General features: G+C 36.8%; 1 long non-coding RNA gene across 1 annotated transcript in view; it reads right to left on the reverse strand.

Moving 5' to 3' along the window:
* Nucleotides 1–1127: 1127 nt before the first annotated feature.
* Nucleotides 1128–26003, reverse strand: part of LOC136324625 (uncharacterized) — a 79873-nt gene continuing 54997 nt past the window's right edge. The window contains exon 3 of the long non-coding RNA XR_010729121.1: nucleotides 1128–1245. This is a non-coding gene — a long non-coding RNA (uncharacterized lncRNA). The remainder of the gene's footprint in view (nucleotides 1246–26003) is intronic.

Raw genomic sequence — 26003 nt, forward strand, 5'->3', positions numbered from 1 at the left:
AGAATATTTAAAATGAAGAATACACCAGAATGGCTAAACAGTAGGTTGGACAAAACCAAGTCTCAAATCAGGAATTTGGAAGACAAGATAGAAGAAAACACCCAATCAGAGCAGCAAAATGAAAACAATTTTTAAAAATCGAGGAAAGTCTAAGAGATCTCTGGGACAATGTAAGGTATAACAATATCCATGTCACAGGGTGCCAGAGGAGTAAAAGGAGAGAAAGGCATCTAGAACCTATTTGAAGAAATGACTGAAAAGTGCCTTATCATGATAAAACACACAAGTTCAGAAAGCTCAGAGAGTCCCTAACAGGATGAATCCAAAAAGGCCCATACAAAGACACATCATAATTAAAGTGGCAAAGGTTAAAAACGAAGAGAAAAATATCTTAAAAATATTCAATAGTATGAGGAAGGCAGTTTCCTACAAGGGAGGTACCATAAACCATCAGCTGGTTTCTCATCAGAAACATTTTAGGTCAGAAGGAATTGGCATAAAATAGTCAATGTAATGAAAAGCAAGGACATACAACTAAGATTACTTTATCCAATAAGGCAGTAATTCAAAATTGAAGAAAAAATAAAGAGCCTTGACAAAAATAAATTAATTAATTAAACTAAAGAAGTTTGTTACCACCAAACCAGTATTACAAGAAATATTAAAAGATCTTCTTGGAGAAATAGAAGAAGAGGAGGAAAAGGAGGAGGAGGAGGAGGAGAAAGAGAAGAAGAAAGAGGAGAAGGAAAAAAGAGAGAAAGAAGAAGAAGAAGAGAAAAGAAGAACATAATTATAAAGTATAAAATAGCAATAAATATGTACCTATCAATAATTATCTTAAATGAAAATGTTTAAATACTCCTATCAAAATATATAAGGTTGCAGAATGGATAAGAAAATATGACCGATATATATGTTGTTTATAAAAGACCCACCCAGAATAAAAAATACAAAGATTCTAAAATTAAAAAGAAGAAAAAGATATTTTATACAAATATTAAGGATAAAAAGCTGGCATTGCAATTCTTAAATCAGACAATATAGAATTCAAAACATAGTCCATAACAAGAGACAAAGAAGATTACATAATGTTAAAAGGGTCAAGTCAGCCTGACCTGTGGTGGCGCAGTGGATAAAGCGTCGACCTGGAAATACTGAGGTCACCGGTTCGAAACCCTGGGCTTGCCTGGTCAAGGCACATATGGGAGTTGATGCTTCCAGCTCCTCCCTCTGTCTCTCTCCTCTCTAAAAATGAATAAATAAATAAATAAATAAATAAAAGGGTCAATTCAACCAGAGAATGTAAGTGCTGTAAACATTTATGTACCAAACATAGAAACACCTAAATATATAAAGAAAATCCTTATGGATAGTCATAATAGGGGATTTTAACACCTCATTGATATTAATGGATAAATCTTCCAGATAGAAAATCATCAAGGAAACATAACCTTAGATGACACACTAGAATAGATTAATTTAATTGATATCTTCAGAGCATTTCATCCCAAAGCAGCAGAATATATATATTTTTCAAGTTCGTGTAGAACATTTTTTTAAGACAGAACCCATGTTAGAACACAAAACAAGTCTTGATAATTTAAGATAATTGAAATCATATTAAGCATCTTCTTTAACCATAGTGGTATGAAATTAGAAATTAATCACAAGGAAAAAAATCATAAAAACACACTTAGATAAGGAAGCTAAATAACATGTTACTAAACAATGAATGGGTTAACACTGAGATCATGGAAGAAATAAAAAAATAACTTGAAAGAAATGAAAATGAGAACAAAATAACCCAAAATTTGTGGGACACAACAAATGCAGTCCTAAGAGGAATATTTATAGCAATACAGGCCTACCTCAAGAAACAAGAACAATCTCTAATAAACAATCTAACTTTACACTTAAAGGAACCTGAAAAAGAATTACAAAGCCAAAAGTTAGTAGATGTAAGGAAATAGTAAAAATCAGAGCAGAAGTAAACAAAAGAATCTAAAGAAACATTACAAAAGATCAATGAAAACAAGAACTGTTTTTTTGAAAAGATAAATAAGAGTGACAAATCTTTAACCAGACTCATCAAGGAAAACAGAGAGAACCCAAATAAATAAAACCAGAAATGAAAGAAGAGAAGTAACAGCTGATTCCACAGAAATACAAGAAATCATAAGAAAATATTATGAACAATTATATGCCAACAAATTGGACAATCTAGATGAAATGAATAAACTTCTAGAAACATAGAATCTTTCAAAACTAAATAAGAAAGAATGAGAAAATCTGAATAGACCAATGATAAATAATGAAACTGAAACAGTAGTTAAAAAACTCTCAGCAAACGAAAGTCTTCAACCAGATGACTTCACAGGTGAATTTTACCAAACATTCAAAGAACAACTAATACTTATTTATTTTTCCAAAAGTATTCCAAAAAATTCAAGAGGCAAGAAAACTCCCAAGCTCATTTATGAGGCCAGTATTATCTTTTTTCAAAAAATTAAAAATAGATCTGCCTTATCATTCAGTGACTCCACTTCTTGGAATATATCCAAAGAAACCCAAAACACTGATAGGAAAGAACATATGCATTCCTCTGATCATTGTAGCATTATTTACAACAGCCAAGATTTGGAAGTCCCCATCAGTTGATGAGTGGATAAAAAGCTGTGGTGCATTTACACAATGGAATACTTAATCCCTTTATCATTTTCCTCAGCCCCCCCCCAAACCTTTCCTATCAACTTTCAATCTGTTTTCTGTATCTATGTCTGTTTCTATTTTGTTTATTTTGTTCATTAGATTCCACATATGAGTTAAATCATATCATACTTGTCTTTCTCTGTTTGACTTATTTCACTTAACATAATACCTTCTTAGGTTCATCCATGCTGTTGCCAATAATAAGATTTTACTTTTTTTTATGGTTAAGTAATATTCCATTGTGTATATGTACCACCATTTTTTTTATTTACTTGTCTATTGATGGACATTTGGGCTACTTCTAAATCTTAGCTATTATAAATAAGGCTGTAATAAACATAGGGGTGCATTTGTGCATTTTGAATTTGTGTTTTGAGTTTCTTTGAATAGAAACCCAGAAGGGAAATCACTGAGTCAAAAGCAGTTTCATTTTTAATTTTTTGAGGAACTTTCTCATTGCTTTCCACAGTGGCTGCACCAATCTGCATTCCCAAGGGTGCACAAAGGTTTGCTTTCTCCTATGTCCCTGCCAGCACGTATTGTTCATTGATTTATTGATGAGAGTTATTCTGACAGGTGTGAGGTAATATCTAATTGTGGTTTTAATTTGCATTTTTCTGATGATTAGTGACATTGTGCACCTTTTCACATGTCTATTGGCCATCTGTATGTCCTCTTTGGAGAAGCGTCTTGAATATTTACTTTCTCAACTCAAATGCCACAGGCTACATTCAGAACTACATCTGTGCTGCTCCCTAAATTCCAAGACAGGAGCAGAGCCAACAAGTATATTTGTATGAACCTGTAAACTGAACCTTCTCTGTATTCTAACTCATCTGTGAAGCCACCTGAGTGGGTCCAATTTGGCCTTCTTGGCTCTAACTTGTTTCCTGAAACTTGGCAAACAAAGAGCTGTCCTTGCCAGTCACCCTGACCACGTGCATTTCAGAGCCTCTGTCTTCACTGAATCACAGGACAGGAATGAAACGGGAGAGGCAGCACCTTCAGAGGAAAGACACGAGAGGCGCCCATCTGACCCAGGAGAGTGTCCTGGGTTGGAATCCAGACTACTCTAATTACTATCTCTTTAATCTTAGGTGAGTACCTTAACCTTTCTAAGGCTCAGTTTTTTTTAATTTAGAAAACCATTTAATTTAATATGTATTTTATGGGATTATTGCAAAAATTTGACTAGTTCCTTAAGCTATTTGAAAGCTCATTGCAAGATGTCTGGCCCTCGACAAACATAGCTGACTTTGAATTTAATCTAAATCCTTTGCTGGCCAGCCTCGAGTACACTCCTTATTAGACCTCTGGCAGCACCTCTAAAAGAGGAACATTGTATGCTGCCCGCAAACACACCCACAGCTGCCAGGGTGGATTTGGATATGTATTTGCATTTTCATCCTGTTTAATCCCTTCTCCAAAAAGACCTACCAATTCCACACTCCTCCTCCTCCTCCTCCTCCTCCTCCTCCTCCTCCTCCTCCTCCTCCTCCTCCTCCTCCTCTACCTACCTCCTTTATTCTAAATTTACAGTTTATTCTAGCCCAGCTGTGCACATCTGTATGATTAGCCAAGATCTCTACCCTTTCTTATTCTGCCCCACCCCTCATGGCCCAATCTAATTGTTCTTTTCTTACTTTTCCCCTGTAGCATAACTCAATTCAATTGTAAACAAACTCCATTATCTGTGGGAAATGTTGGAGTAAAACACACAGCTGTTGCCTTACTGCATTGTCTGTGTCTTCTTTATTCCCTTCAATCCCTGCTCTCAAAATTCCCAGTCCTGGCACAAAACTGTATCTCTTAGTCTGCTGTATGATGTATGATTAAGTCTGTATAATTTTCCACAAACACTTTTTAGTTGCTCCAATGGTAAAATATATTTTTTTCTCTTACCCATAAAATTGTAAGTTGAAATTATTATACAATGCTTCTAATTATATATTTTTTCTGTTAAAAAAGCTGGTGGTAAAATATAGCTGAAAGTTTATAGTTAAACCTGTGAAAACTTAGTGTGCATATGAAAGATGAAAACGATGAAATGGCAGCCTCTGCACATTATTCATGGGAATTCTTGGCTAGGATTTAGAATAAAATTGCACTTTTCCTCAGATGAAAACTATAGAAATAGGGAGCTTTCTTTAGTCAGGTAAATAACTATAGAGAGAAATTAAAAGGGATGTTTCATAGTGTAAAGCCAGTAGCCACGACTACCATTACAGCCACCTGGCCCATGCAGGTTCGCATTTGATTTGGACAGACAGTAATGAAACAATGGAGCCAAGAACTGGTGGGCCAATAGCTTTAATCTTAGCTTGCACCCAGCAGGCAAGAAAGACATACAGTGCGAAAACACTTCCCTTTCCATTCAGGGCTCCCAAAGCCACTGATTTATACGAGTTTCTCAGAATCAAAGGTTTCTATCTCACCAGCCTTATTCACCTCTGTTTCCCATCTCCTTCTCTCTGCACAAACTGGCTTCTCCTTCAGCACTTGCCATCTTGGCTGCTTCTCCTCTCCTCCACATGGCTTTTCTCTGCTCTCCTCTCTAATGCTAATCTCAGGAACCAAGAGAGAGCAAGCTCCCGGTCTGCCCCTTTTATAGTGTAGAAATGCAAACCTTTAAGCCAAAATACAAATAAGGAAGTCTCTAATACAAAGTCACTTTTCTGAGGCATAAATGGGATTCCTCATAAGAGTGCACCACCCCACATCATGCAACAGTCAAGGGTGTGGGGAAAAGCTTAGTTTTGAAAAGATCTTAGTATTAAAAGGATGGGAAAGGCTTAGTCTTAACACTAAGGCTTAGGCTATAAGGACCCTGCCTGCTTACAGCCTGTTCCCCACACCAATGCAAACTATAAGCGAGCAAACATATACATAACATTTACAAACTTATTTGACCAGCACATAGTATATAGTTTAACCCTTCAGATAGCATGTGAGTGTCATCATTTAAGACAAAATTAAATGATAAATAATGTTGACCCTGGCCAGTTAGCTGAGCGGTAGAGCGTTGGCCCGGTGTGTGGAAGTCCCAAGTTCGATTCCCAGCCACACAGGAGAGGCGCCCATCTGGTTCTCCACCTGTCCCTTTCACCTTTCTTTCTGTCTCTCTCTTCCCTTCCCACAGCCAGGGCTCCATTGGAGCAAAGTTGGCCCTGGGCACTGAGGATGGCTCCATGGCATCTGCCTAAGGCACTGGAATGGCTCTGGTTACAGTGGATTAATGCCACAGATAGGCTGAGCATTGCCCCTGGTGGGCATGCCGGGTGGATCCCCGTTGGGAGCATGTGGGAGTCTGTCTGTCTGCCCACTTCTCACTTCAGAAAGATACAGAAAGGAGAAAAAATGAATAATACACTAACCCACCTCTTGAAAACTGTTATATGACTTTGATGTTCCACAAAATGGAAATTATAATCTCTGATGGCCCGAGATACTGCCTTCTTGGAGTTACTAACAATAAAGTTTTATTTGGTATAAAGCTCCTCATGAATCTCTTATTCTTTTATTTCAAGCTTTTTCATGAAGAAACCTGCCTAATTCTTCTCTTTTATATGTGAAGAAATCTGTATTGTTACCTAATATATACTGAAAGTGTGTGATGTTTTGGGTCCTGACCACACAACTATAATTCATGACCTTCCCTACACGTAAATGCTGAAAATTATGTCAAGCTTAGACTTGGCATCTGACGTAAACTTCAGGATCACTGCTGATACCACTGCCAAAGCTGTCTTTTAAAATCAAAGATCATTGTTACTGTGTCACTTAAAATCATTTATTAGCACCAAGTATGTATATCACATATCCACCAGCATGCCACCCACAATCCTTCCTAAGTAGCTGCTGACCTATCTTTACCTTTCCAGTTTCCTCACCTACTATCCCCCTGATTTGAATGTGATGCCCTAGCCCAGTCAAACTATTTATGACCCCCTGAACACCCTAAGTCCTATGATTTCCATGACTTTCCATCATGGTTCGGGAATGATCCCACCACCATCTACTTCCTTTGTTCAGTACTCGACTGTCCTTCAATTAAAAAACAACTTCTAAATTTAAAAGAAAGCACCTCTTCTTGGAATCCTTCTTTTCATTCTCCAATCTTTGAGTAGATGATGTCCTTCCCTTCACTCTCTCCTTCAGGCTACCTAGTGCTTTGGAGCTTCATATGTACCTCTATTATAGCACTTTTCACATTATACTTTAATTCCTAGTCAGCCCCACTCCTAGACTTGTCTTATAAATTTGAATAAAAGGCTGTGCCTATTCACCATTGTCTTCCCAGTGAGAGACCAACCAGTACTGAGTAGTCACTCAAAAACTATTTGATGAATTAATAGTCTTTATTTTTACCATCGAGGCTAAGAAATTAGGAGCATTTTTACAAAACTGGAGAGATATAAAACTGGATACACAGAGCAACCAGACATATAAAACATCAAATGAACAAAAATGAATGTGCCAAAGACAACCAACTTCTTCAGCTACTGAAGAAAAGCTGTCAATTATTATTTGTTTTCACTAAATATTAGAGTCAATCTTTATGAATGTTTAAAAAACAATAAGAGCTTTTTCCAGATTCAAATTAATTTTATATTAGTAAGACATCAAGAACACTATATACCAAATATATCTCAATAAAGTTGTTTAAAAATAAAGACTTCAAGAACAAAAACATAATTCATGAGAAGCCTATCAGTATATCCTGTACTATATGTGAATGTGCTAGAAACTTTAACAAGAGGAACTAATGTGTTCTATTTGTGAAAACTTAGCATTGACCTTCAACAAAAATTTTTTTTAAGTTAGAAACAAAATTATTTAAAGGTAGGTAGACAGGTTGTTTTTTAATTATTATTAACTAAAAATTAATGGTAAGTGTGGATCCATGTGCTTTCATGTATAGGAGACACTATGATATTAAGGCTACGAACTTAGCTGTGGAGTCAGCCTTCCTGGGTTCAAAATGCAGCTCTATCACTTTCTGTAGTTTTAAAGTCTTGAATGAAGTTATCAGTCATCCATATTTCAACTTCTTCATCAGTAAAATGGAGCTAAAAATTATATCTATCATGGGATTAATATGAGAATTAAATTGAAAAGCCCACCTAAAAAACTTATCAAGCTGTCAACTTCCAATGAACATCAGCTGTTATTATAATTTACCTAGTTTAAAAACAACAGTGACAAGAAAGATGATGAATTTACTTAAAAGAAGATGTAGAGTGGCTAAATACCTTAAAATAAATTACAATGCAATAGAACCAGCACATATAAATCATGGGTTCTCAGAACCTGATTAATATTTTAGTCTTTAGTCCTGGCCAGTTGGTTCCATGGTAGATCATCTCCCTGGCGTGTAGAAGTCCCAGGTTTGATTCCCAGTCAGGGCACACAGGAAAAGGGACCATCTGCTTCTCGATCCTTGCCCTTCTCCCTTCTCTCTCCCTCTCTCCCTCTCTCTCTCTCTCTCTCTCTCTCTCTCTTTCTCTCTCTCTCTCTCTCTCTCTCTCTCTCTCTCTCTCTCTCTCTCTCTCTCTCTTCGTTTCCTTCAGCTATGGCTCCCTTGGAGCAAGTTGGCCCTGGGCACTGAGGATGGCTCCATGGCCTCACCTAAGGTGCTAAACAACTTGGTTGCCAAGGAACAGAGCAATGTCCCAGGTGGATTCCCATCTGGCACATGCGGAGTCTGTCTCTGCCTCTCTGCTTCTCACTTAAAAAAAAAAAAAAAAAAAAAGCATCTTTAAAGGAGGAAGAGGATTTTTCTAGAATTCCAGAATGATCTAGCTAATTGCCCCACACAGTAAAGGAGGGACCACAGTGATCAGCTGTACAGTAAACACAAGACCGCAGCCCAACCCTGCACTATCACCAGGGTTAGTTGCTCCTACTTGAGTGCTTTCCTTTGCTATACAGAAAAAGGGGGAAAGGGCAGAGTTATAGGTTGGGCATAAATGGGTAAAAGTGGTAAAAATGTACAAACTTTCAGTTATACAATAAATAAATTCTGAGAATGTAATATATAGTACAGTGATTATATCAATAGTTAATATTATGGCATTATATATTTGAAAGTTGCTAAGAGAGTGAATCTTAAAAATTCTCATCACAAAATATAATTAGTAACTGAGTGGTGACAGAACATTAACTAGACTTATCATGGTGATTATTTCACAATACATACAAAAATCAAATCATTGTATCATATGTTTAAACTTAATATAATGTTATAGTTGATTATATTTCAATAAAAAATTTGGAAGGTAAGAACTAAGAAGTTATTTATTTATTTATTTATTTATTTATTTATTTTTTACAGAGACAGAGGGATAGATAGGGACAGACAGGAACGGAGAGAGATGAGAAGCATCAATCATCAGTTTTTCATTGCCACACCTTAGTTGTTCATTGATTGCTTTCTCATATGTGCCTTGACCGTGGGCCTTCAGAAGACCGAGTAACTCCTTGCTTGAGCCAGTGACCTTGGGTCTAAGCTGGTGAGCTTTGCTCAAACCAGATGAGCCCACACTCAAGCTGGCAACCTTGGGGTTTCAAACCTGGGTCCTCTGCATCCCAGTCCGACGCTCTATCCATTGCACCACCGCCTGGTCAGGCAGAAGTTATATTTTTAACAACATTAACAGTAACAACCACAAAACATTTTTTTCTTGCAGGTATCATATAAGTGGAATTGTTCCCAAATATTAGAAAATTCAGGAGTCTTAGGTTTTATTTCCTCTTCCAAAGTAGAAGATTTTTTTTTCTAAAATAACAGGTATTTGAAGATTTATCATGCTTTTCTTTCTACTTTTGCATGTTTTCATAGTTTTTATATTTTCAAGTCATTGTCAGATGTAAATAGTACCACAAACAATTTTTTTTATTACAAAAATTGTTTCCACTTCTGCCATTTGAAGTCAGACAAAATAGCTGGAATTTTTCATTTTTTTATGTAAAATCTACTTTTCTGTTTTTCTGCTTAGATGAAAGATTTTTTTTCATTTTTATTTTCTCTTGAAAGCTAATTCTTGCATTTAGCTCAGTTTTCATTTATATACTTGTTGCTTGTCTCTCTTGCCAGTGTTATCATGGTTGATGCTGCTAAATGGCCTCCCCCGGGTTTAACCACCACGAAGTTCTGGAAACGCCTGCCCGTTGCAGCAGACAGGTTCTAGGGGTTCTAAGGCTGGCAGTGTAGGACCGTGGAAGGGAGCGTGTTCACTCCCTTCTTCCAGAGAACGGAAAAGACAATCCGAAAGCGCTCTCTTCCTTAAAAACAGAAGATGATGAAAGCTGAAACCGTACCAAATGGTGATGGCAGATCAAAAAAAAAAAAAAAAAAATCAGGCCCAGTAGCAATCAGAAAATTGAGAGTCCCTGGCAGGGCTCCAGGAGCAAAAACCAGAAATTCCTGAAAGAGAAGAGTAAGCCCAGCTATAATTACAGAGGAGCAAGTGGAAAGCGGCAGGAGCAGCAAACGCACAATGATTGATGGTCTTTCCCTTCTACATCTTCTTTATGAAAGTGTTCCAATTTCTTGATTTCAGTAGCTTGCTGCTATGGTTAGCCGAAATCCTCTCTGAAGTTCACTCCAGAGTTCCCTAATTCCGTGACACTTCAAGTTGACATAAAACAAAATAACAAATTCCAAAAAACCCAGGCAAAAAATCATATCAAATTTCCTCAGACAATGGGCAAGAGCAGAAAATTATCTGTATTTGCACACTTGTCTTTATAGACAGAAGAAAAAGTACCATTTAAATAAACTCAACAGTGGAATGGGCCATAAATTTCCCATGCATAGAGAATTAACTGAGCAAATAAATAAATAAGTCTGCTTTCCTAGAACTGCTCAAATCTTCCTCTTGAACCTTAATCCCACTGGAAGATGAGATGTCAGATTTTAAATGTACCAAATAATAGTTGTCCCGATATGTTTCCATTCAAATAATCTCTTTTGAATTACTCATTATATTGCAAAAAAGTTCTCATTCTTTCAGATTTTCCTTTCCTTCTGCTTGCTCATTCTCCAGATGTTATCTATGTATGGGACAGTGACAGTTTGCTTTGATAGATTTTCGGAGGGAACCTTCAATTTGCAGATTATCGGAAAGGCTTTACTGGTTCCTGCCATTAGCAGCTGCTAATCTGATCTATTGTAGTTTCTGGACTATTATCAGCTGAGATATGCCTTGCTCCTTCTGGTTTACAGTTTAAAACACATATCTGCCTGACCCGTGGTGGTGCAGTGGATAAAGTGTCGACCTGGAAATGCTGAGGTCGCCGGTTCGAAACCCTGGGTTTGCCTGGTCAAGGCACATATGGAAGTTGATGCTTCCTGCTCCTCCCCTGTCTCTCTCTCTCTCTCTCTCTCTCTCTCTCTCTCTCCCTCCTCCCTCTCTCTCTCCTCTCTAATAAATAAATAAATAAATAAATAAATAAATAAATAAATAAAAGATGAGCATCTTAAAAAAAAACACCACATATCTAAGTTCTGGATTTGCAGTATCCAGAAGCAAAGTCCCTGCATTCTGCAGCTTTTTGTCCCAACCGCAGGACTCAGTGGAGCCACCAGGCCTTTAGAACCTCATATCACTTGATCAGGATAATAGGAACATTTCAAGTCCCTGCACAATTTAGGCTACCAGTAAGCAGGGTAACTTTTTCAGACTCACCTATTGAGTTGCTTCCTTCTCTCACTATGTGACATTATTGCTCCCACATTATGATGGACACAGCTTCATGCCACAAGCTGGACTCCCTCTAAAAAAAACTACAACCAACCTTCCTCAAGTTAGTCCACAAATATAGATAATTTAAAGAAAACCTTACATATCAAAATGAATTTGCCATGTTCTTCCTGGTCAAGATTCTAGCCCAAAAGGAGGAAATTGATATTAGAACTTAGATATAGCTACTAGATTTCTTTTCCTTTTTTTTTTAAGTCAGAGGAGGAGAGATAGGACAAACTTCCACATGCGCCCCAAATAGGATTCACCCAGCAACCCTCATCTGAGGTTGATGCTTGAATCAACGGAACTATCCTCAGTGCCTGAGGTTGATATTCAGACCAATCAAGCCACTGGCTGTGAGAAGAGAAGAGAAAGAGAAGGGGGAGAGGGAGGAAAAGAGAAGCAGATGGTAGCTTCTCATGTGTGGTCTGACCAGGGATCAAACCCAGGATGTCTGCAGGTTGGGCCGACACTCTGTCTGCTGAGATAACTGGCCAGAGCCTCATATTCCTGTATTTTCTATTTGTCACCCTTCTTCCATATACCATTGGGATAGAATGGTATTTCTCCTCATTCAAATCTTTGGCACTAACTTCCCCTAAGTAGGGGATCCTTTCCCTAAGGGAGCTAAGCCTCACAGTCTGTAGAAGAGGCATCCTCACTATGCTGTAGAAGAAACCCCAGGATCTAGGCTTGCCTTTTAATATTAATGGTAGCTAAGAGAGTTTAGAAATAAATCCTTTGCTCATTTGCTTCTTTTAAAGTCCCGCTTTCAAAACGGTCTTGCCAAGGGTGCTAAAATACTCTACTCTGTATGTTAAGGACAGAATACTTACTCTGACTTGTGCTTTGCATTACCAGGGACACAATCCTAATTCTTCTCAAGGCAAATAGATGCCACTAGCAAAATAAGAAAGATATTTCATAGCAGATAAGGCAGAAGAAAAAATGCACATCCATTCTTCTTTCCTAAAATAGTAAATTTTTTGTCACTTTACTTTTCTCCTTCTCTTTCTTTTCTCTTTCTTTTTTCTTCTTTACATTAGCTAAGTCAGAGAGTATCACCACATTGTAATTTTTTAAAATTTACTAAGTGTATTTAAAATTTGTATTTAAAGAATTTAAGGCAAGAACATTTGATTTCCTGGTATATTCTAGAAAAAAGAGAGTTTCCAGACTGGTTGAGAGCTCCCTTCAAGTGCTGAGTCACAGAGAACTGGATTCAAAGTCCTGTCCTAACACATCCCCTTGAGCAAGTCATTGCTTCACCCAGCCTCTACTTTCTCATCCCAAAAATAAAGAAAACAATATTTATGTGATAAGATAGTTATGAAGATACATCAGGCAATTCTATCTGAACATGTCTGAAAGAATACTCTTAATTTTTTGCCCTCCGGAACTATTCCTCCTCCAGTCTTTCCATCTCGATGCACGGCAATTCCTTCCTTCAGTGTTTTTACATCCAAATCCGCCTTGGCTCCACTCTTCCTTTCATACCACATCCAAGCCCTCAGGAAACCCGCTTGCTCTGCTAAACATGTAGAATCTGACCATTTTCTGTCATCTTCACCTCTAGCACCTTGGTTCAAGGAAAAACGACCCACAACTTCTTAATTTTTAGGTAATAGTAGACTCTGCATCAGAATATTTCAGTATTTTACACCAAAGAAATTTGTTTTGCGCTTTTTTTTACTTTTTTTTGTGACAGAGATAGAAAGAGAGACAGAGAGAGAGAGGGACGGATAGAGACAGACGGACAGGAAGGGAAAGAGATGAGAAGCATCAATTCTTCGTTGGGGCACCTTAGTTGTTCACTGATTGCTTTCTCATATGTGCCTTGACCAGGGGGCTACAGCAGACCAAGTGGCCCCTTGCTCAAGCCTGTGACCTTGGGCTCAAGCCAGTGATCTTGGGCTTCAAGCCAGCAACTTTTGGGCTAAAGCCAGCGACCATGGGGTCATGTCTATGAGCCCATGCTCAAGCCAGTGACCCCGTGCTCAAGCTGGTGAGCTCGTGCTTAAGCCAGCAACCTTGGGGTTTCAAACTTGGGTCCTCCGCATCCCAATTCATTGCTCTATCCTGGTCAGGCTGTTTTGCACTCTTGACCAACAGGCAGCTATTATCTAAGTAGTGATCTGGGATCTAACTTCTTTCATCCTTGTCATCTAAGCAGTGGTTCTGGGATCTAAATTCTTTCATCCTGTGGCTCTGCACCTTCCGCATTGGCATCAAAGCTGAGGAAAAGAAATAGCATGGACGGTGGCACCTGGGAGGTTTGGTGTGCTAGGCCTCGAAGTGGCATACATCACTTTTACTCACATAACATTAGTGAGAAATCAGATAAATAATCATACATAACCACAAAGGGGCTGGGAAATACAATTCAGCTGTGTGCGTAGGAGGAAGAGATGGGTATGGTAACTAGCTAGGCTATATCCATCTCCCACATCCTAGATGCTAATTGCCAACATTTTCTAACTGGTTTTCTCATTTTCACCTGTGTGCTCTCAACATAGCAACCCTATGATTCTTTTAAAACTTAATTCAGATCATGTTCCTCCTTTGCTCAAAGCCTCCAACAGCTTTTCATTTGTCTTTATTCTCAAGTCCTTATCATGACTTTGAGGTTTTATATGATCTATCTCCCATCCACTTCCTCGATCCATTTCTTAGTATTCTCCCTGTTTGGTCACTCCACTACAGCCACACTGGCTACCAGACTTTTCATTGAATATCTACGTTTCCTTTACCTAGAATACCCTTTTTCTTAGATATTCTCAGGGTTTACTCTTGTACTGTCTTCAGATCCATGTTCGAAATCCAGTTTATTAAGCAGCTTTCATTGAAGAGCCCATCTAAGTTGACACTCTCACCCTCCTCTCTCCATTCCCTTTTGTATTGTACTTAACATATTATATGTTTGTTTTTATGCTTAGCATTTCTCTTCCATGATAGAATGTCTTCTCTCATGGGAGAAGAACTTTTGTATTATTCCTCGCGCCTTGGTAGTAAAATAAGACACGAGCTGAGGCTCAACAAACATTTTTAAAATTATTATTGAAAAAAAGTGAATGAATAAGCAAGCAAATGAATTGTTTAGCACATGGCCTGGCAAAAAGTAATGAATAAGTATTAGCATTGCTGTGAGACAAGCTTTTCTCTTAGATTTGAAAGAATACTAATTTTTTTTATTTTACTCATATTTGGGTTTTTGTGATTAAAAAAAAGAGATGTGCAAATACAAGAATAATTTCTTCCTCATGTTCTCCTCATCCTGAACATTACTCTCTCTATTCTTTCAACTTCTCATCTTTACATGTTTGCTTCAACACATAAATATGTCCCTTACCTATAGAATGAGGTGGGAGGGAGATAAGAGGGCAAAAATGAGAAGAATTTATAATTTAGCATGCCACTAAAAGTAAAAAAGAAAGTTAAAGGACTACATATCATGCTAAAGAGAAATAGTAAGATATAAAAATTAAAACCAAATGTAACCATTTCTGCTTGATTAAATAAGTTTCACTCAGTTTATATATACAGTGTGTCTGTAAAGTCATGGTGCACTTTTGACCGGTCACAGGAAAGCAACCAAAGATGATAGAAATGTGAAATCTGCACCAAATAAAAGGAAAACTCTCCTAGTTTCATACCTATTCAGTGCAGTTCGATGTGGGCTCACGCACAAATTTTTTAGGGTTCCTTAGGTAGCTATCCCGTAGCCTCTACAGACTCGTCACTGACTGATGGCCTACCAGAATGGGGTTTCTCCACCAAACTGCTGGTTTCCTTCAACTGCTTATCCCACTGAGTAATGTTATTCCTTATAAATGCGCCGATATTCACGTTGCACTTTGGTCACGGATTCGAACTTAGCGAGCCACAGAACACACTGAACTTTCCTCTGTACCGTCCACATCTCAACTGGCATGGGCGTGGGCTGGTCTGCTGTATACACGGTGTTACATCATCATCTGCACATGTGCACATGCTGCCACATCCTCCTACAGACACTGGGAGGGTTTTCCTTTTATTTGGTGCATATTTCACATTTCTATCATCTTTTGTTGCTTTCCTGTGACCGGTCAAAAGTGCACCATGACTTTACAGACACACTGTATAGCCAAAGCCTCAATTTCTGAAACTGAAGCAATGACAATATCTATGGCTGGAAATAAGATGAGCTAAATATGACTTATTTTTATTTTACATTATATAAAAAAAATTCAAAGCATTTGCCAAATAGTTCAAACTTTCATTAAGCACAGTGTTCCACCAGATACAGATTGTACAAGGGGGAAATATTAACATCCTGAGAACAGTCCAATCACGGGCAAGAGAGGTAGCTCCGGAGGAGAAATTCTGAACTGTGAAAAAGATAGTAAAACGTGACTTTTAATTAGCTCAGAAATGAGCTCTAACACTCTCTATGTCTTCAGAAATGACACTTTTTATCTTCCCAGTAATTGAGGTGTCAAAGGGTAATTTGAGGTGATTTCAGAAGATTCAGTGTCTGATTTTGTTAACTGCTAAATTAATTACTGGTATATAATAAAAAATTACTAGATACCACTGAATGCTTGACAGGTAAAAAAAAATTCTTAAGAAATTGTGACATTAAGACTTAATATTCACTTCTCAGCTTTCTTTCTTCAAAAATACCAAAATCTGTTCAAATAAGTGAGATTTTTTTCTTTGTATTTGAAGGTGTGTAGGTGGGGGTGAAGTGGCAGTTGAGAAACCTTTCACAAAGTCTGCTGTTATATTAGTGAATAGATATTGTAAGGCAAGATAGGAAAAACGTTGATTTTTCCAAACTCCTTTGAACCTGCTACTTCTAGAGAAGAGTATATTCAAAGAAAGAGGCCATATGTTGAGAAACCACAATAACCTTCTTAGATCACCTGTGGACCAGATATTCAGCTGCTCTATCAACTGTCTTCAGGCAATGGCAATAGGAATTTACTTACCTACACTCGCTGATTCTCTCCAGTTCCTCCAACAAAATACATGATGGTCAAGACCCACTTAAGAGGTTAGTCTGGTCACAGCGAGGAGGAAACTACAGAGCACCATCTGAAGATGGGGTCAAGGAAGGGCAATGACAGATGTGCCAAGGGGGTTGGGGAAATCACAATCACTCAAAAGGAATTCTGAGCATAAAGCGAGTTAAAGGTCCATTGCAGAGAGTTGTTGATAAGTTAGGAATAGATGCCTAAAGCTGAAGTCATGGGGACAAGTTGGAAAGCAAAACTGGGCATGGAGCATCTGGAGTCAGAGAGGAGGCAGGGCAGCAAGACAGAACTTCCCATGCCTGGGGATGATAAAGATAACGAGGAGATAAAGGCGGGGAAGGGGGGAAATGCGGGAAGTAGAATGAACATATGGTGAACACAAGAACTTGCTAAATGTTTGCCTCCAAATATGGCCTTATGGATTGCTTGTATCAGAATCCTCTGAGAAGCATGTTTTAAACAGATTCCCAGGCCCAACCCCAGACCTCCCAAATCAAATCTCTGGAAGTGGAACATAGGAATTTAAACTTTGAATCGTAGACAGGTAAATATTTGTCATTTAGACAGGTATCATAGACACACTCACATTTGTATGCTAATTTTTTTTACCTGTATTGTTTTACTTAAACTTCCAAAAGTTTTGTGAAATGTGTATTGTTATTATTCCCTCCCAGAAAAGGAAACTAATTCAGAGAAACTTACAGACCCACAGCAAAAGGTATATATAAATACATGGCAAAGCCAGAATGCAAACTCAGACATTCTGATTCCACAGTCTGTAATTTTGAATCACTGTATGATCCTTAAACTTTTTCCATAAAATGGCCAGATAATAATTATTTAAGGTGTTGCGAGCTATTTGGTCTCTGTTGCAACTACTCAACTCTGCTGTACAGGGGTCCTTGGGTTACGACAGTCGACATATGACATTTCTTTTACATACTGTTGTTCAGTTATCAAAATCAAAAAACAATATTAATATATTATTATTATTATTTAATCCACAGTATATATTCAAATGTTGCCACGTGTTCTATCTGGGGCCATTCACTGTATTTCATTGTCATGCCTCTTTAATTGCCTCTAATCGGGAAGAGTTCCTCAGTCTTTCTTTGTGTTGCTTATCCCTGATATTTTTGAAAAGTACATGCCAGTTATTTTCTAGAATGCCCTTAAACTTGAATTTGTCTTATGTTTTCTCATAATTAAATATAAATTATGTATTTTAGACAATAATATCACTAGGATAGCATTGTTTTCTTCTTGATGGATAGTATCAGAAGGTACAGAATGTCTCTTTGTCCCTATGTTGATAACACTTGCTTTGGTCACTTCATTAAAGAGGTGTCTGCTAGGCTTTTCTATTGTAGAGATACTGTTTTTCACCATGTAATAAGTAAGTAGTTCATGAGGAGACATTTTAAAAGCATATGCATATCCTGTTCTGCCTCAAATTTCCAACACTAGTTTTAGCGTGTATTGATAACTTTCTCGCTCTACTGTTTCTTCTGTAGGTACTAGTTGACATTCTACTGTAAAGAAGAGTTGTCCCTTCTTTCCCATTTATTTATTCATCTTTTAGCTTATATCATCTGGACTCATAGACTCTCTGAGATAGTATTTGTGTCAGTCAAGGTGATCTTAATGCACATTGAAGTTTGGGAACCACTATTTGAATAAAGAAAGTGATGTCCAAAGAGGTAATTTAGTAGAGAATTAAAACTCTGTCTCCAAATTAGTGGAGCAATAAAACCCTCTCTCCAAACCTAGTATTTTCTTCATATTAGTAAAAAGTACAGGAGGAGTCTCCCTTCAAGCCTTTAGAGAATGTGGCTTGGTCAATGACTTAATTTTGGAGAATGAACACCTACTGGATCACCTAAAGGTCAATCACCTGGGAAGTGTGTTAAAATGCTGCTTACTGATCTCATCTCCCAAGATTATGATTTATACATCTTGTATAAAGCTTGCAAGTTGTGCTGGAAAAAAAGAAATAAACTTAAAGAACACTTTCTACCTACTTATTTCAGTGCTTTCTAGAAGAAAAATATATATTATCATTTATGTCTTTGATTATAAGATAACATATTTTAAGGAATACAATCAATTTAAAAATAGTTTTAAAGCCAAAGAAAAAATATATAACAATGTCACATTGAATATACACAATAAATGTATATATTATGTGCATTTCAGAAAGATTAAAATATTTATCTCCATTTTAAACTTGTGGAAATAAGAATATGAGATCTTTGGGGACTATAAAACATCACATGTGTGAAATAATTAGATAACTATTCTGCTTCATATTGTTTATATTCATTGCAATTGGCTATTTATTAAGTTATGTAGTAATGGCTTCCTTCAGCGATAGAAAGCCAGTACTATGATGTCACTTTCAGTGTTTAGTTAGCACTTACATTAGTTGTCCATAGTCAGCATCAGCCAGATTGGTATATTACCACAATGGTCATATGTCTAAAGTAGAATTTCTCAAACGCTAGTGACATTAAGGGCCAGATAATTCTTTGTTGTAATGAATTGGGCTGGGTGTTTTAGGATGTTAAGCAGCATCTCTGGCCTCTTTCTCCTACATGTCAGTACCACTACCCACCCAATTAGTGATAATCAAAAATATTTCCCGACAGAATGACCTTGGATGGTAAAATCACCCTTGATTGAGAATCAATAGAGTTGGTTGAATAGTGACCCCTCAAAAGATTACTTCACCAGATCAGTACCTGAAAATGTGACTTTCTTTGGAAAAGGGATCTTTATAGATATAGTTAAGGATCTCAAGATGAGATAATCTTGGATTTCTGTAGACCCTAAATCCAATAACTGGTGTCCTTATAAAAGAGAGGCAGAGGAGATTTGGAAGATACAAAGACTCAGACAGATACTAAAGACAGGGGCAGAAATTGATATACATATGCTGCCAAAAGCCACCCTTCAGCCATCAGAAGCAGTAAAAAGTACAGGAGGAGTCTCCCTTCAAGCCTTTAGAGAATGTGGCTTGGTCAATGACTTAATTTTGAAATTCTGGCCTCCAGAACTGTTGGAGAATACACTTCTGGTTTTAAGACACCAACTTTGTGGTCATTTTTTGTTGCAGCTCTAAGAAACTCATATACCACTAGTCTAAGAGAAAGAAAGGCTTTTGTTCCTATTATGTGCATGCTTATTTAGTTGTAATTATTATTTAATTTACAGATGACAGAAATGCAATTTTCACTTGGCAACAGAGGGCATTCATGGGAGGAAATTGATATATTTGAAATGATCAAATAGGAACTGACTAGTCAAATTTTACAAAAGTTGAGGATTTATTTAAACTTTAGGAAAAAGTGGAAATTGGTCCACTCTCTCTCTTTCTTTCCCCATCCATTATTTTCTCTCTTCTTTGCTTCTCTCTTCATAATGGCATGCTGTACATCACAGGACCAAGGCCAACTGTAATTCTCAAGCTTTGCATCTGGGGTGGGGGGGTCACCCTGGCAATGAGTCTGACTTCTCTGCCCTCAATCCATTTTTTAAATTCTGTATTGGTCAGATGCTCACTCCTAGAACAATCAACTATGGTAGGGAAATGGCATAACTGTGTGAGAACTTGTATTCTTTAACACAACCATCTGAATGGGATTAGAAGGCCAATAGTTTCCAGGATAAAGAAAAAAATTGGGGCATCCAAAGCCACACATATTTACCATGATACATAAATTAACATTATTAGTTTAAAAGTACAATTTTCCCACCTATTCATTTTTTTAGAAAACATAATGCCAAACAATATTTTCTCCCACTCTGAACTTAGTAATTTGACTAGAAGTTTATATGGCATGAGGATAGCAATATCTATATATTGGAAAACATGAATAAAACTACCCAGTGACTTTTAAGTCTCATAGGAGCTCAATAAGTGAAAGTATAATGAAGTCTTCAACAAAGTCCTGAGTGTAGAAATCCCTCAAGAGTATGTTTACAGGTAAGTGCCATGGGTTGGGACCCAAACAAAGATTCATCTTAATGAATCATTAAGATGTCCTCAAAAGAGAACTATATCCAACTGATTTTAATAATACAGTATATTGTCACCCTATTTTGAATGAGGTTTAAATTAAGAAAACAAAGTTTTAAATCCTCCTATATTTAGTTCTCTACTTTATTAACCCATTACATCTAGTCCTTAACCCTTAAATAATATGAACGTTCATGTACGTCCTCATGCCTTCAGACCATCCAGAGTACAATCGTACAAAAATTTTTATTTTAAAAATGTGTAAGGCAACATTAAAAAAATGGCAAACGTATGTTCTTCTTGTTTCCATAAATTGGTTATCAAACAAGCATGATTTTAAGTTAATAAAACTGTAACTGAAACTAATTTCATTTTTTGAAAAAAAAAAACACAAAACTTCCAGGGATCAGTGAGCATGAAAAGAAACTCACTACTCAAAGGGTTAAAGGACCCCAATTTCATACCCCAACAGTTTTAGTGCCTTGAGTCCTTCCCTAATCTGTACTGACAATATAGGTCTTTTGTGTTGGTACCCTATTGGATTACAAGAGATTGCTGAATACAATTCCTAGGATCAGCCCATCTAGGGATTTAAAATGCACCTCCTAAAATGGAAGTGGGCTCAACACATGGAATTTAGCCCCTCCTTTAGACAGCAGAACTGAAACTATAATAGGTAAGATCTTACCATCACTTTCTGCCCTATGGAATATTTTTCTTGTGACTGAAGTATACTTATCTCAAATCATGAAAGTCAGTCAGCAGATACTTGGAGATTCAAGAAACAAAGAATGATGTTTTACATATATATTCTTAAGATGTTTTAACAATTGACTCCTGTATTATATAGAGCCCTTTGCTCAGCATTTAGTCATTACAACATGATTTGAAAGGCACACTACCAAATTGAAGTGGTCACTATGATGCGCCAACCAGTGGCTGTGAAGCACTGTCAGTACCTCCTTCAGGATCTAGGAACTCAGTTGTCGAGAGAGCTGGCTACTGACTGCTCACAACTGAGTGTCTCTTCAAGTCAGTCCTGTAAAGGGAACTACCTTGCCAGGCAGTGGCACAGTGGATAGACCAGCCTGAGACATTGAGGACCCAGGTGTTTTTTTTTTGTTTTTTTTTTTATAATTTTATTTTTTTAATGGGGCGACATCAATAAATCAGGTTACATATATTCAAAGATCAACAAGTCCAGGTTATCTTGTCTTTCAATTATGTTGCATACCCATCACCCAAAGTCAGATTGTCCTCTGTCACCTTCTATCTAGTTTTCTTTGTGCCCCTCCCCCTTTCCCTCTCCCTTTCCCCCCTCCCCCCGTAACCACCACACTCTTATCAATGTCTCTTAGTTTCACTTTTATGTCCCACCTACGTATGGAATAATGCAGTTCCTGGTTTTTTCTGATTTACTTATTTCACTTCGTATCATGTTATCAAGATCCCACCATTTTGCTGTAAATGATCTGATGTCATCATTTCTTATAGCTGAGTAGTATTCCATAGTGTATATGTGCCACATCTTCTTTATCCAGTCGTCTATTGAAGGGCTTTTTGGTTGTTTCCATGTCCTGGCCACTGTGAACAATGCTGCAATGAACATGGGGCTGCATGTGTCTTTATGGATCAATGTTTCTGAGTTTTTGGGGTATATACCCAGTAGAGAAATTGCTGGGTCATAAGGTAGTTCTATTTTCAGTTTTTTGAGGAACCACCATACTTTCTTCCATAATGGTTGTACTACTTTACATTCCCACCAACAGTGTATGAGGGTTCCTTTTTCTCCACAGCCTCTCCAACATTTGCTATTACCTGTATTGTTAATAATAGCTAATCTAACAGGTGTCAGGTGGTATCTCATTGCAGTTTTGATTTGCATTTCTCTAATAACTAAAGAAGATGAGCATCTTTTCATATATCTGTTGGCCATTTGTACTTCCTCCTGGGAGAAGTGTCTGTTCATGTCCTCTTCCCATTTTTTTATTGGATTGTTTGTTTGTTTGTTGTTGAGTTTTATGAGTTCTTTGTATATTTTGGATATTAGGCCCTTATCTGAGCTGTTGTTTGAAAATATCATTTCCCATTTAGTTGGCTTTCTGTTTATTTTGTTATCAGTTTCTCTTGCTGAGCAAAAACTTCTTAGTCTGATGTAGTCCCATTCATTAATTTTTGCCTTCACTTCTCTTGCCATTGGAGTCAAATTCATAAAATGCTCTTTAAAACCCAGGTCCATGAGTTTAGTACATATGTCTTCTTCTATGTACTTTATTGTTTCAGGTCTTATGTTTAGATCTTTGATCCATTTTGAGTTAATTTTAGTACAGGGGGACAAACTGTAGTCCAGTTTCATTCTTTTGCATGTGGCTTTCCAGTTTTTCCAGCACCATTTATTGAAGAGGCTTTCTTTTCTCCATTGTATGTTCTTGACCCCTTTATCAAAAATTATTTGACTATATATATGTGGTTTTATTTCTGGACTTTCTATTCTGTTCCATTGGTCTGAGTGTATATTTTTCTGCCAATACCATGCTGTTTTGATTGTCGTGGCCCTATAATAGAGTTTGAAGTCAGGTATTGTAATGCCCCCAGCTTCATTCTTTTTCTTTAGGATTGCTTTGGCTATTCGGGGTTTTTTATACTTCCATATAAATCTGATGATTTTTTGCTCTATTTCTTTAAAAAATGTCATTGGAATTTTGATGGGAATTGCATTAAATTTGTATATTGCTTTGGGTAATATAGCCATCTTGATTATATTTATTCTTCCTAACCAAGAACAAGGAATATTCTTCCATCTCATTATATCTTTCTCAATTTCTCTTAACAATGGTTTATAGTTTTCATTATATAAGTCCTTTACATTCTTTGTTATGTTTATTCCTAAGTATTTTATTTTTTTTTGTTGCAATTGTGAAGGGGATTATTCTTTTGAGTTCATTCTCAATTGTTTCATTGTTGGCATATAGAAAGTATTGACTTCTGTATGTTAATTTTGTATCCTGCGACCTTACTGTATTGGCTTATTGTTTATAGTAGTCTTTTTGTGGATTCTTTGGGGTTTTCGATGTATAGGATCATATCATCTGCAAAAAGTGATACCTTTACTTCTTCTTTTCCAATATGGATGCCTTTTATTTCTTTGTCTTGTCTGATTGCTCTGGCTAGAACCTCTAGTACCACATTAAATAAGAGTGGAGAGAGTGGACAACCCTGTCTTGTTCCTGATTTAAGGGGGAAAGCCTTCAGTTTAGTGCCATTTAATATGATGTTAGCTGATGTTTTATCATATATGGCCTTTATCATGTTGAGATATTTTCCTTCTATACCCATTTTGTTGAGAGTCTTAAACATAAAATTGTGTTGTATTTTATTGAAAGCCTTTTCTGCGTCTATTGATAAGATCATGTGGTTTTTGTTCTTTGTTTTGTTGATATGGTGTATTATGTTAACCGTTTTATGTATGTTGAACCATCCTTGAGATTCTGGGATGAATCCCACTTGATCGTGATGTATTATTTTTTTAATATGTTGTTGTATTCGATTTGCTAGTATTTTGTTTAGTATTTTAGCATCTGTATTCATTAGAGATATTGGTCTGTAGTTTTCTTTTTTTGTGCCATCTTTGCCTGGTTTTGGTATGAGGGTTATGTTGGCCTCATAAAATGTGTTTGGAAGTATTGCTTCTTCTTCAATTTTTTGGAAGACTTTCAGTAGAATAGGAACCAAGTCTTCTTTGAATGTTTGATAAAATTCGCTGGTATAGCTGTCAGGTCCTTGACTTTTATTTTTGGGGAGGTTTTTAATGGTTTTTTCTATTTCTTCTCTACTAATAGGTCTGTTTAGGCTTTCTGCTTCTTCTTGACTCAGTCTAGGAAGGTTGTATTGTTCTAGGAATTTATCCATTTCTTCTAGGTTGTTGAATTTAGTGGCATAAAGTTTTTCATAGTATTCTACAATAATTCTTTGTATATTTACAGTGTCCGTGGTGATTTTTCCTCTTTCATTTTGGATTTTGTTTATATGAATTCTTTCTCTTTTTTCCTTGGTAAGTCTTGCCAAGGGTTTGTCAATTTTATTGATCTTTTCAAAGAACCAGCTCTTTGTTCTATTAATTTTTTCTATAGTTTTACTGTTCTCTATTTCATTTATTTCTGCTCTGATTTTTATTATCTCCTTTCTTCGGCTGGTTTTGTGTTGTTTTTGTTCTTCTTTTTCTAGTTCCTTAAGGTGTGAAGTTAAGTGGTTCACTTGGGCTGTCTCTTGTTTGTTCATATATGAAGTGATATGAACTTCCCTCTTATCACTGCTTTTGCTGCATCCCATAGATTCTGATATGTCGTATTGTCATTTTCATTAGTCTGTATATATCTTTTGATCTCTGCACTTATTTCTTCTTTGACCCATTCATTTTTTAAAAGTATGTTGTTTAGTTTCCACATTTTTGTGGGATTTTTTTCCTCCTTTTTGCAGTTGAATTCTAGTTTCAAGGCTTTATGATCAGAAAATATGCTTGGTACAACTTCGATTTTTCTGAATTTGCTGATGTTGTTTTTGTGGCCCAACATATGGTCAATTCTTGAGAATGATCCATGTACACTGGAGAAAAATGTATACTCAGTCACTTTGGGATGAAATGTCCTGTAGATGTCTATCATATCCAGGTGCTCTAGTGTTTTGTTTAAGGCCACTATGTCTTTGTTGATTCTCTGTTTGGATGACCGATCTAGAGCCGTCAGCGGTGTATTGAGGTCTCCAAGTATGATTGTATTTTTATCAGTTTTTGTTTTAAGGTCAATAAGTAGCTGTCTTATATATTTTGGTGCTCCTTGGTTTGGTGCATATATATTAAGAATTGTTATGTCTTCTTGATTCAGTGTCCCCTTAGCCATTATGAAATGGCCATTTTTGTCTCTGAGTACTTTTGTTATCTTGTAGTCAGCATTATCAGATATGAGTATTGCTACGCCTGCTTTTTTTTGGATGTTATTTTCTTGGAGTATTGTTTTCCAGCCTTTCACTTTGAATTTGTTTTTATCCTTGTTACTTAGATGAGTTTCCTGTAGGCAGCATACAGTAGGATTTTCTTTTTTAATCCATTCTGCTACTCTGTGTCTTTTTATTGGTGAGTTTAATCCGTTTACATTTAGTGTAATTATTGACACTTGTGAGTTCCCTATTGCCATTTTATAGATTGCTTCCTGTTAGTTTTGTGTCTTGTTTGATCCTTCTCTTTCATTTTTTTATCTTTTGTTTTTATTTGGTTGTATTCCATACATCTTTCCACTGTTGCTATCTTTTTTATCTCATGTGCTTCTGTGGTGGTTTTTTCAATGGTGGTTACCTTTAGGTAATGAAAAGGGTTCCTACCCTGTTCATTGTAGCACACTATTTTGTGAGTACTTTTGCACTCCATCGTCCTTTGCTACTATTAATCTCCATCCTCTCCCCCCTTTCTTTTTGTTGTTGTCACAGTTTAAATTTGGTTTTATTCTGTTCTTCTTGGAGCTT

The sequence above is a fragment of the Saccopteryx bilineata genome, chromosome 2 (genome assembly GCF_036850765.1).
Source record: "Saccopteryx bilineata isolate mSacBil1 chromosome 2, mSacBil1_pri_phased_curated, whole genome shotgun sequence".
In the NCBI taxonomy this organism is placed as follows: Eukaryota; Metazoa; Chordata; class Mammalia; order Chiroptera; family Emballonuridae; genus Saccopteryx; species Saccopteryx bilineata.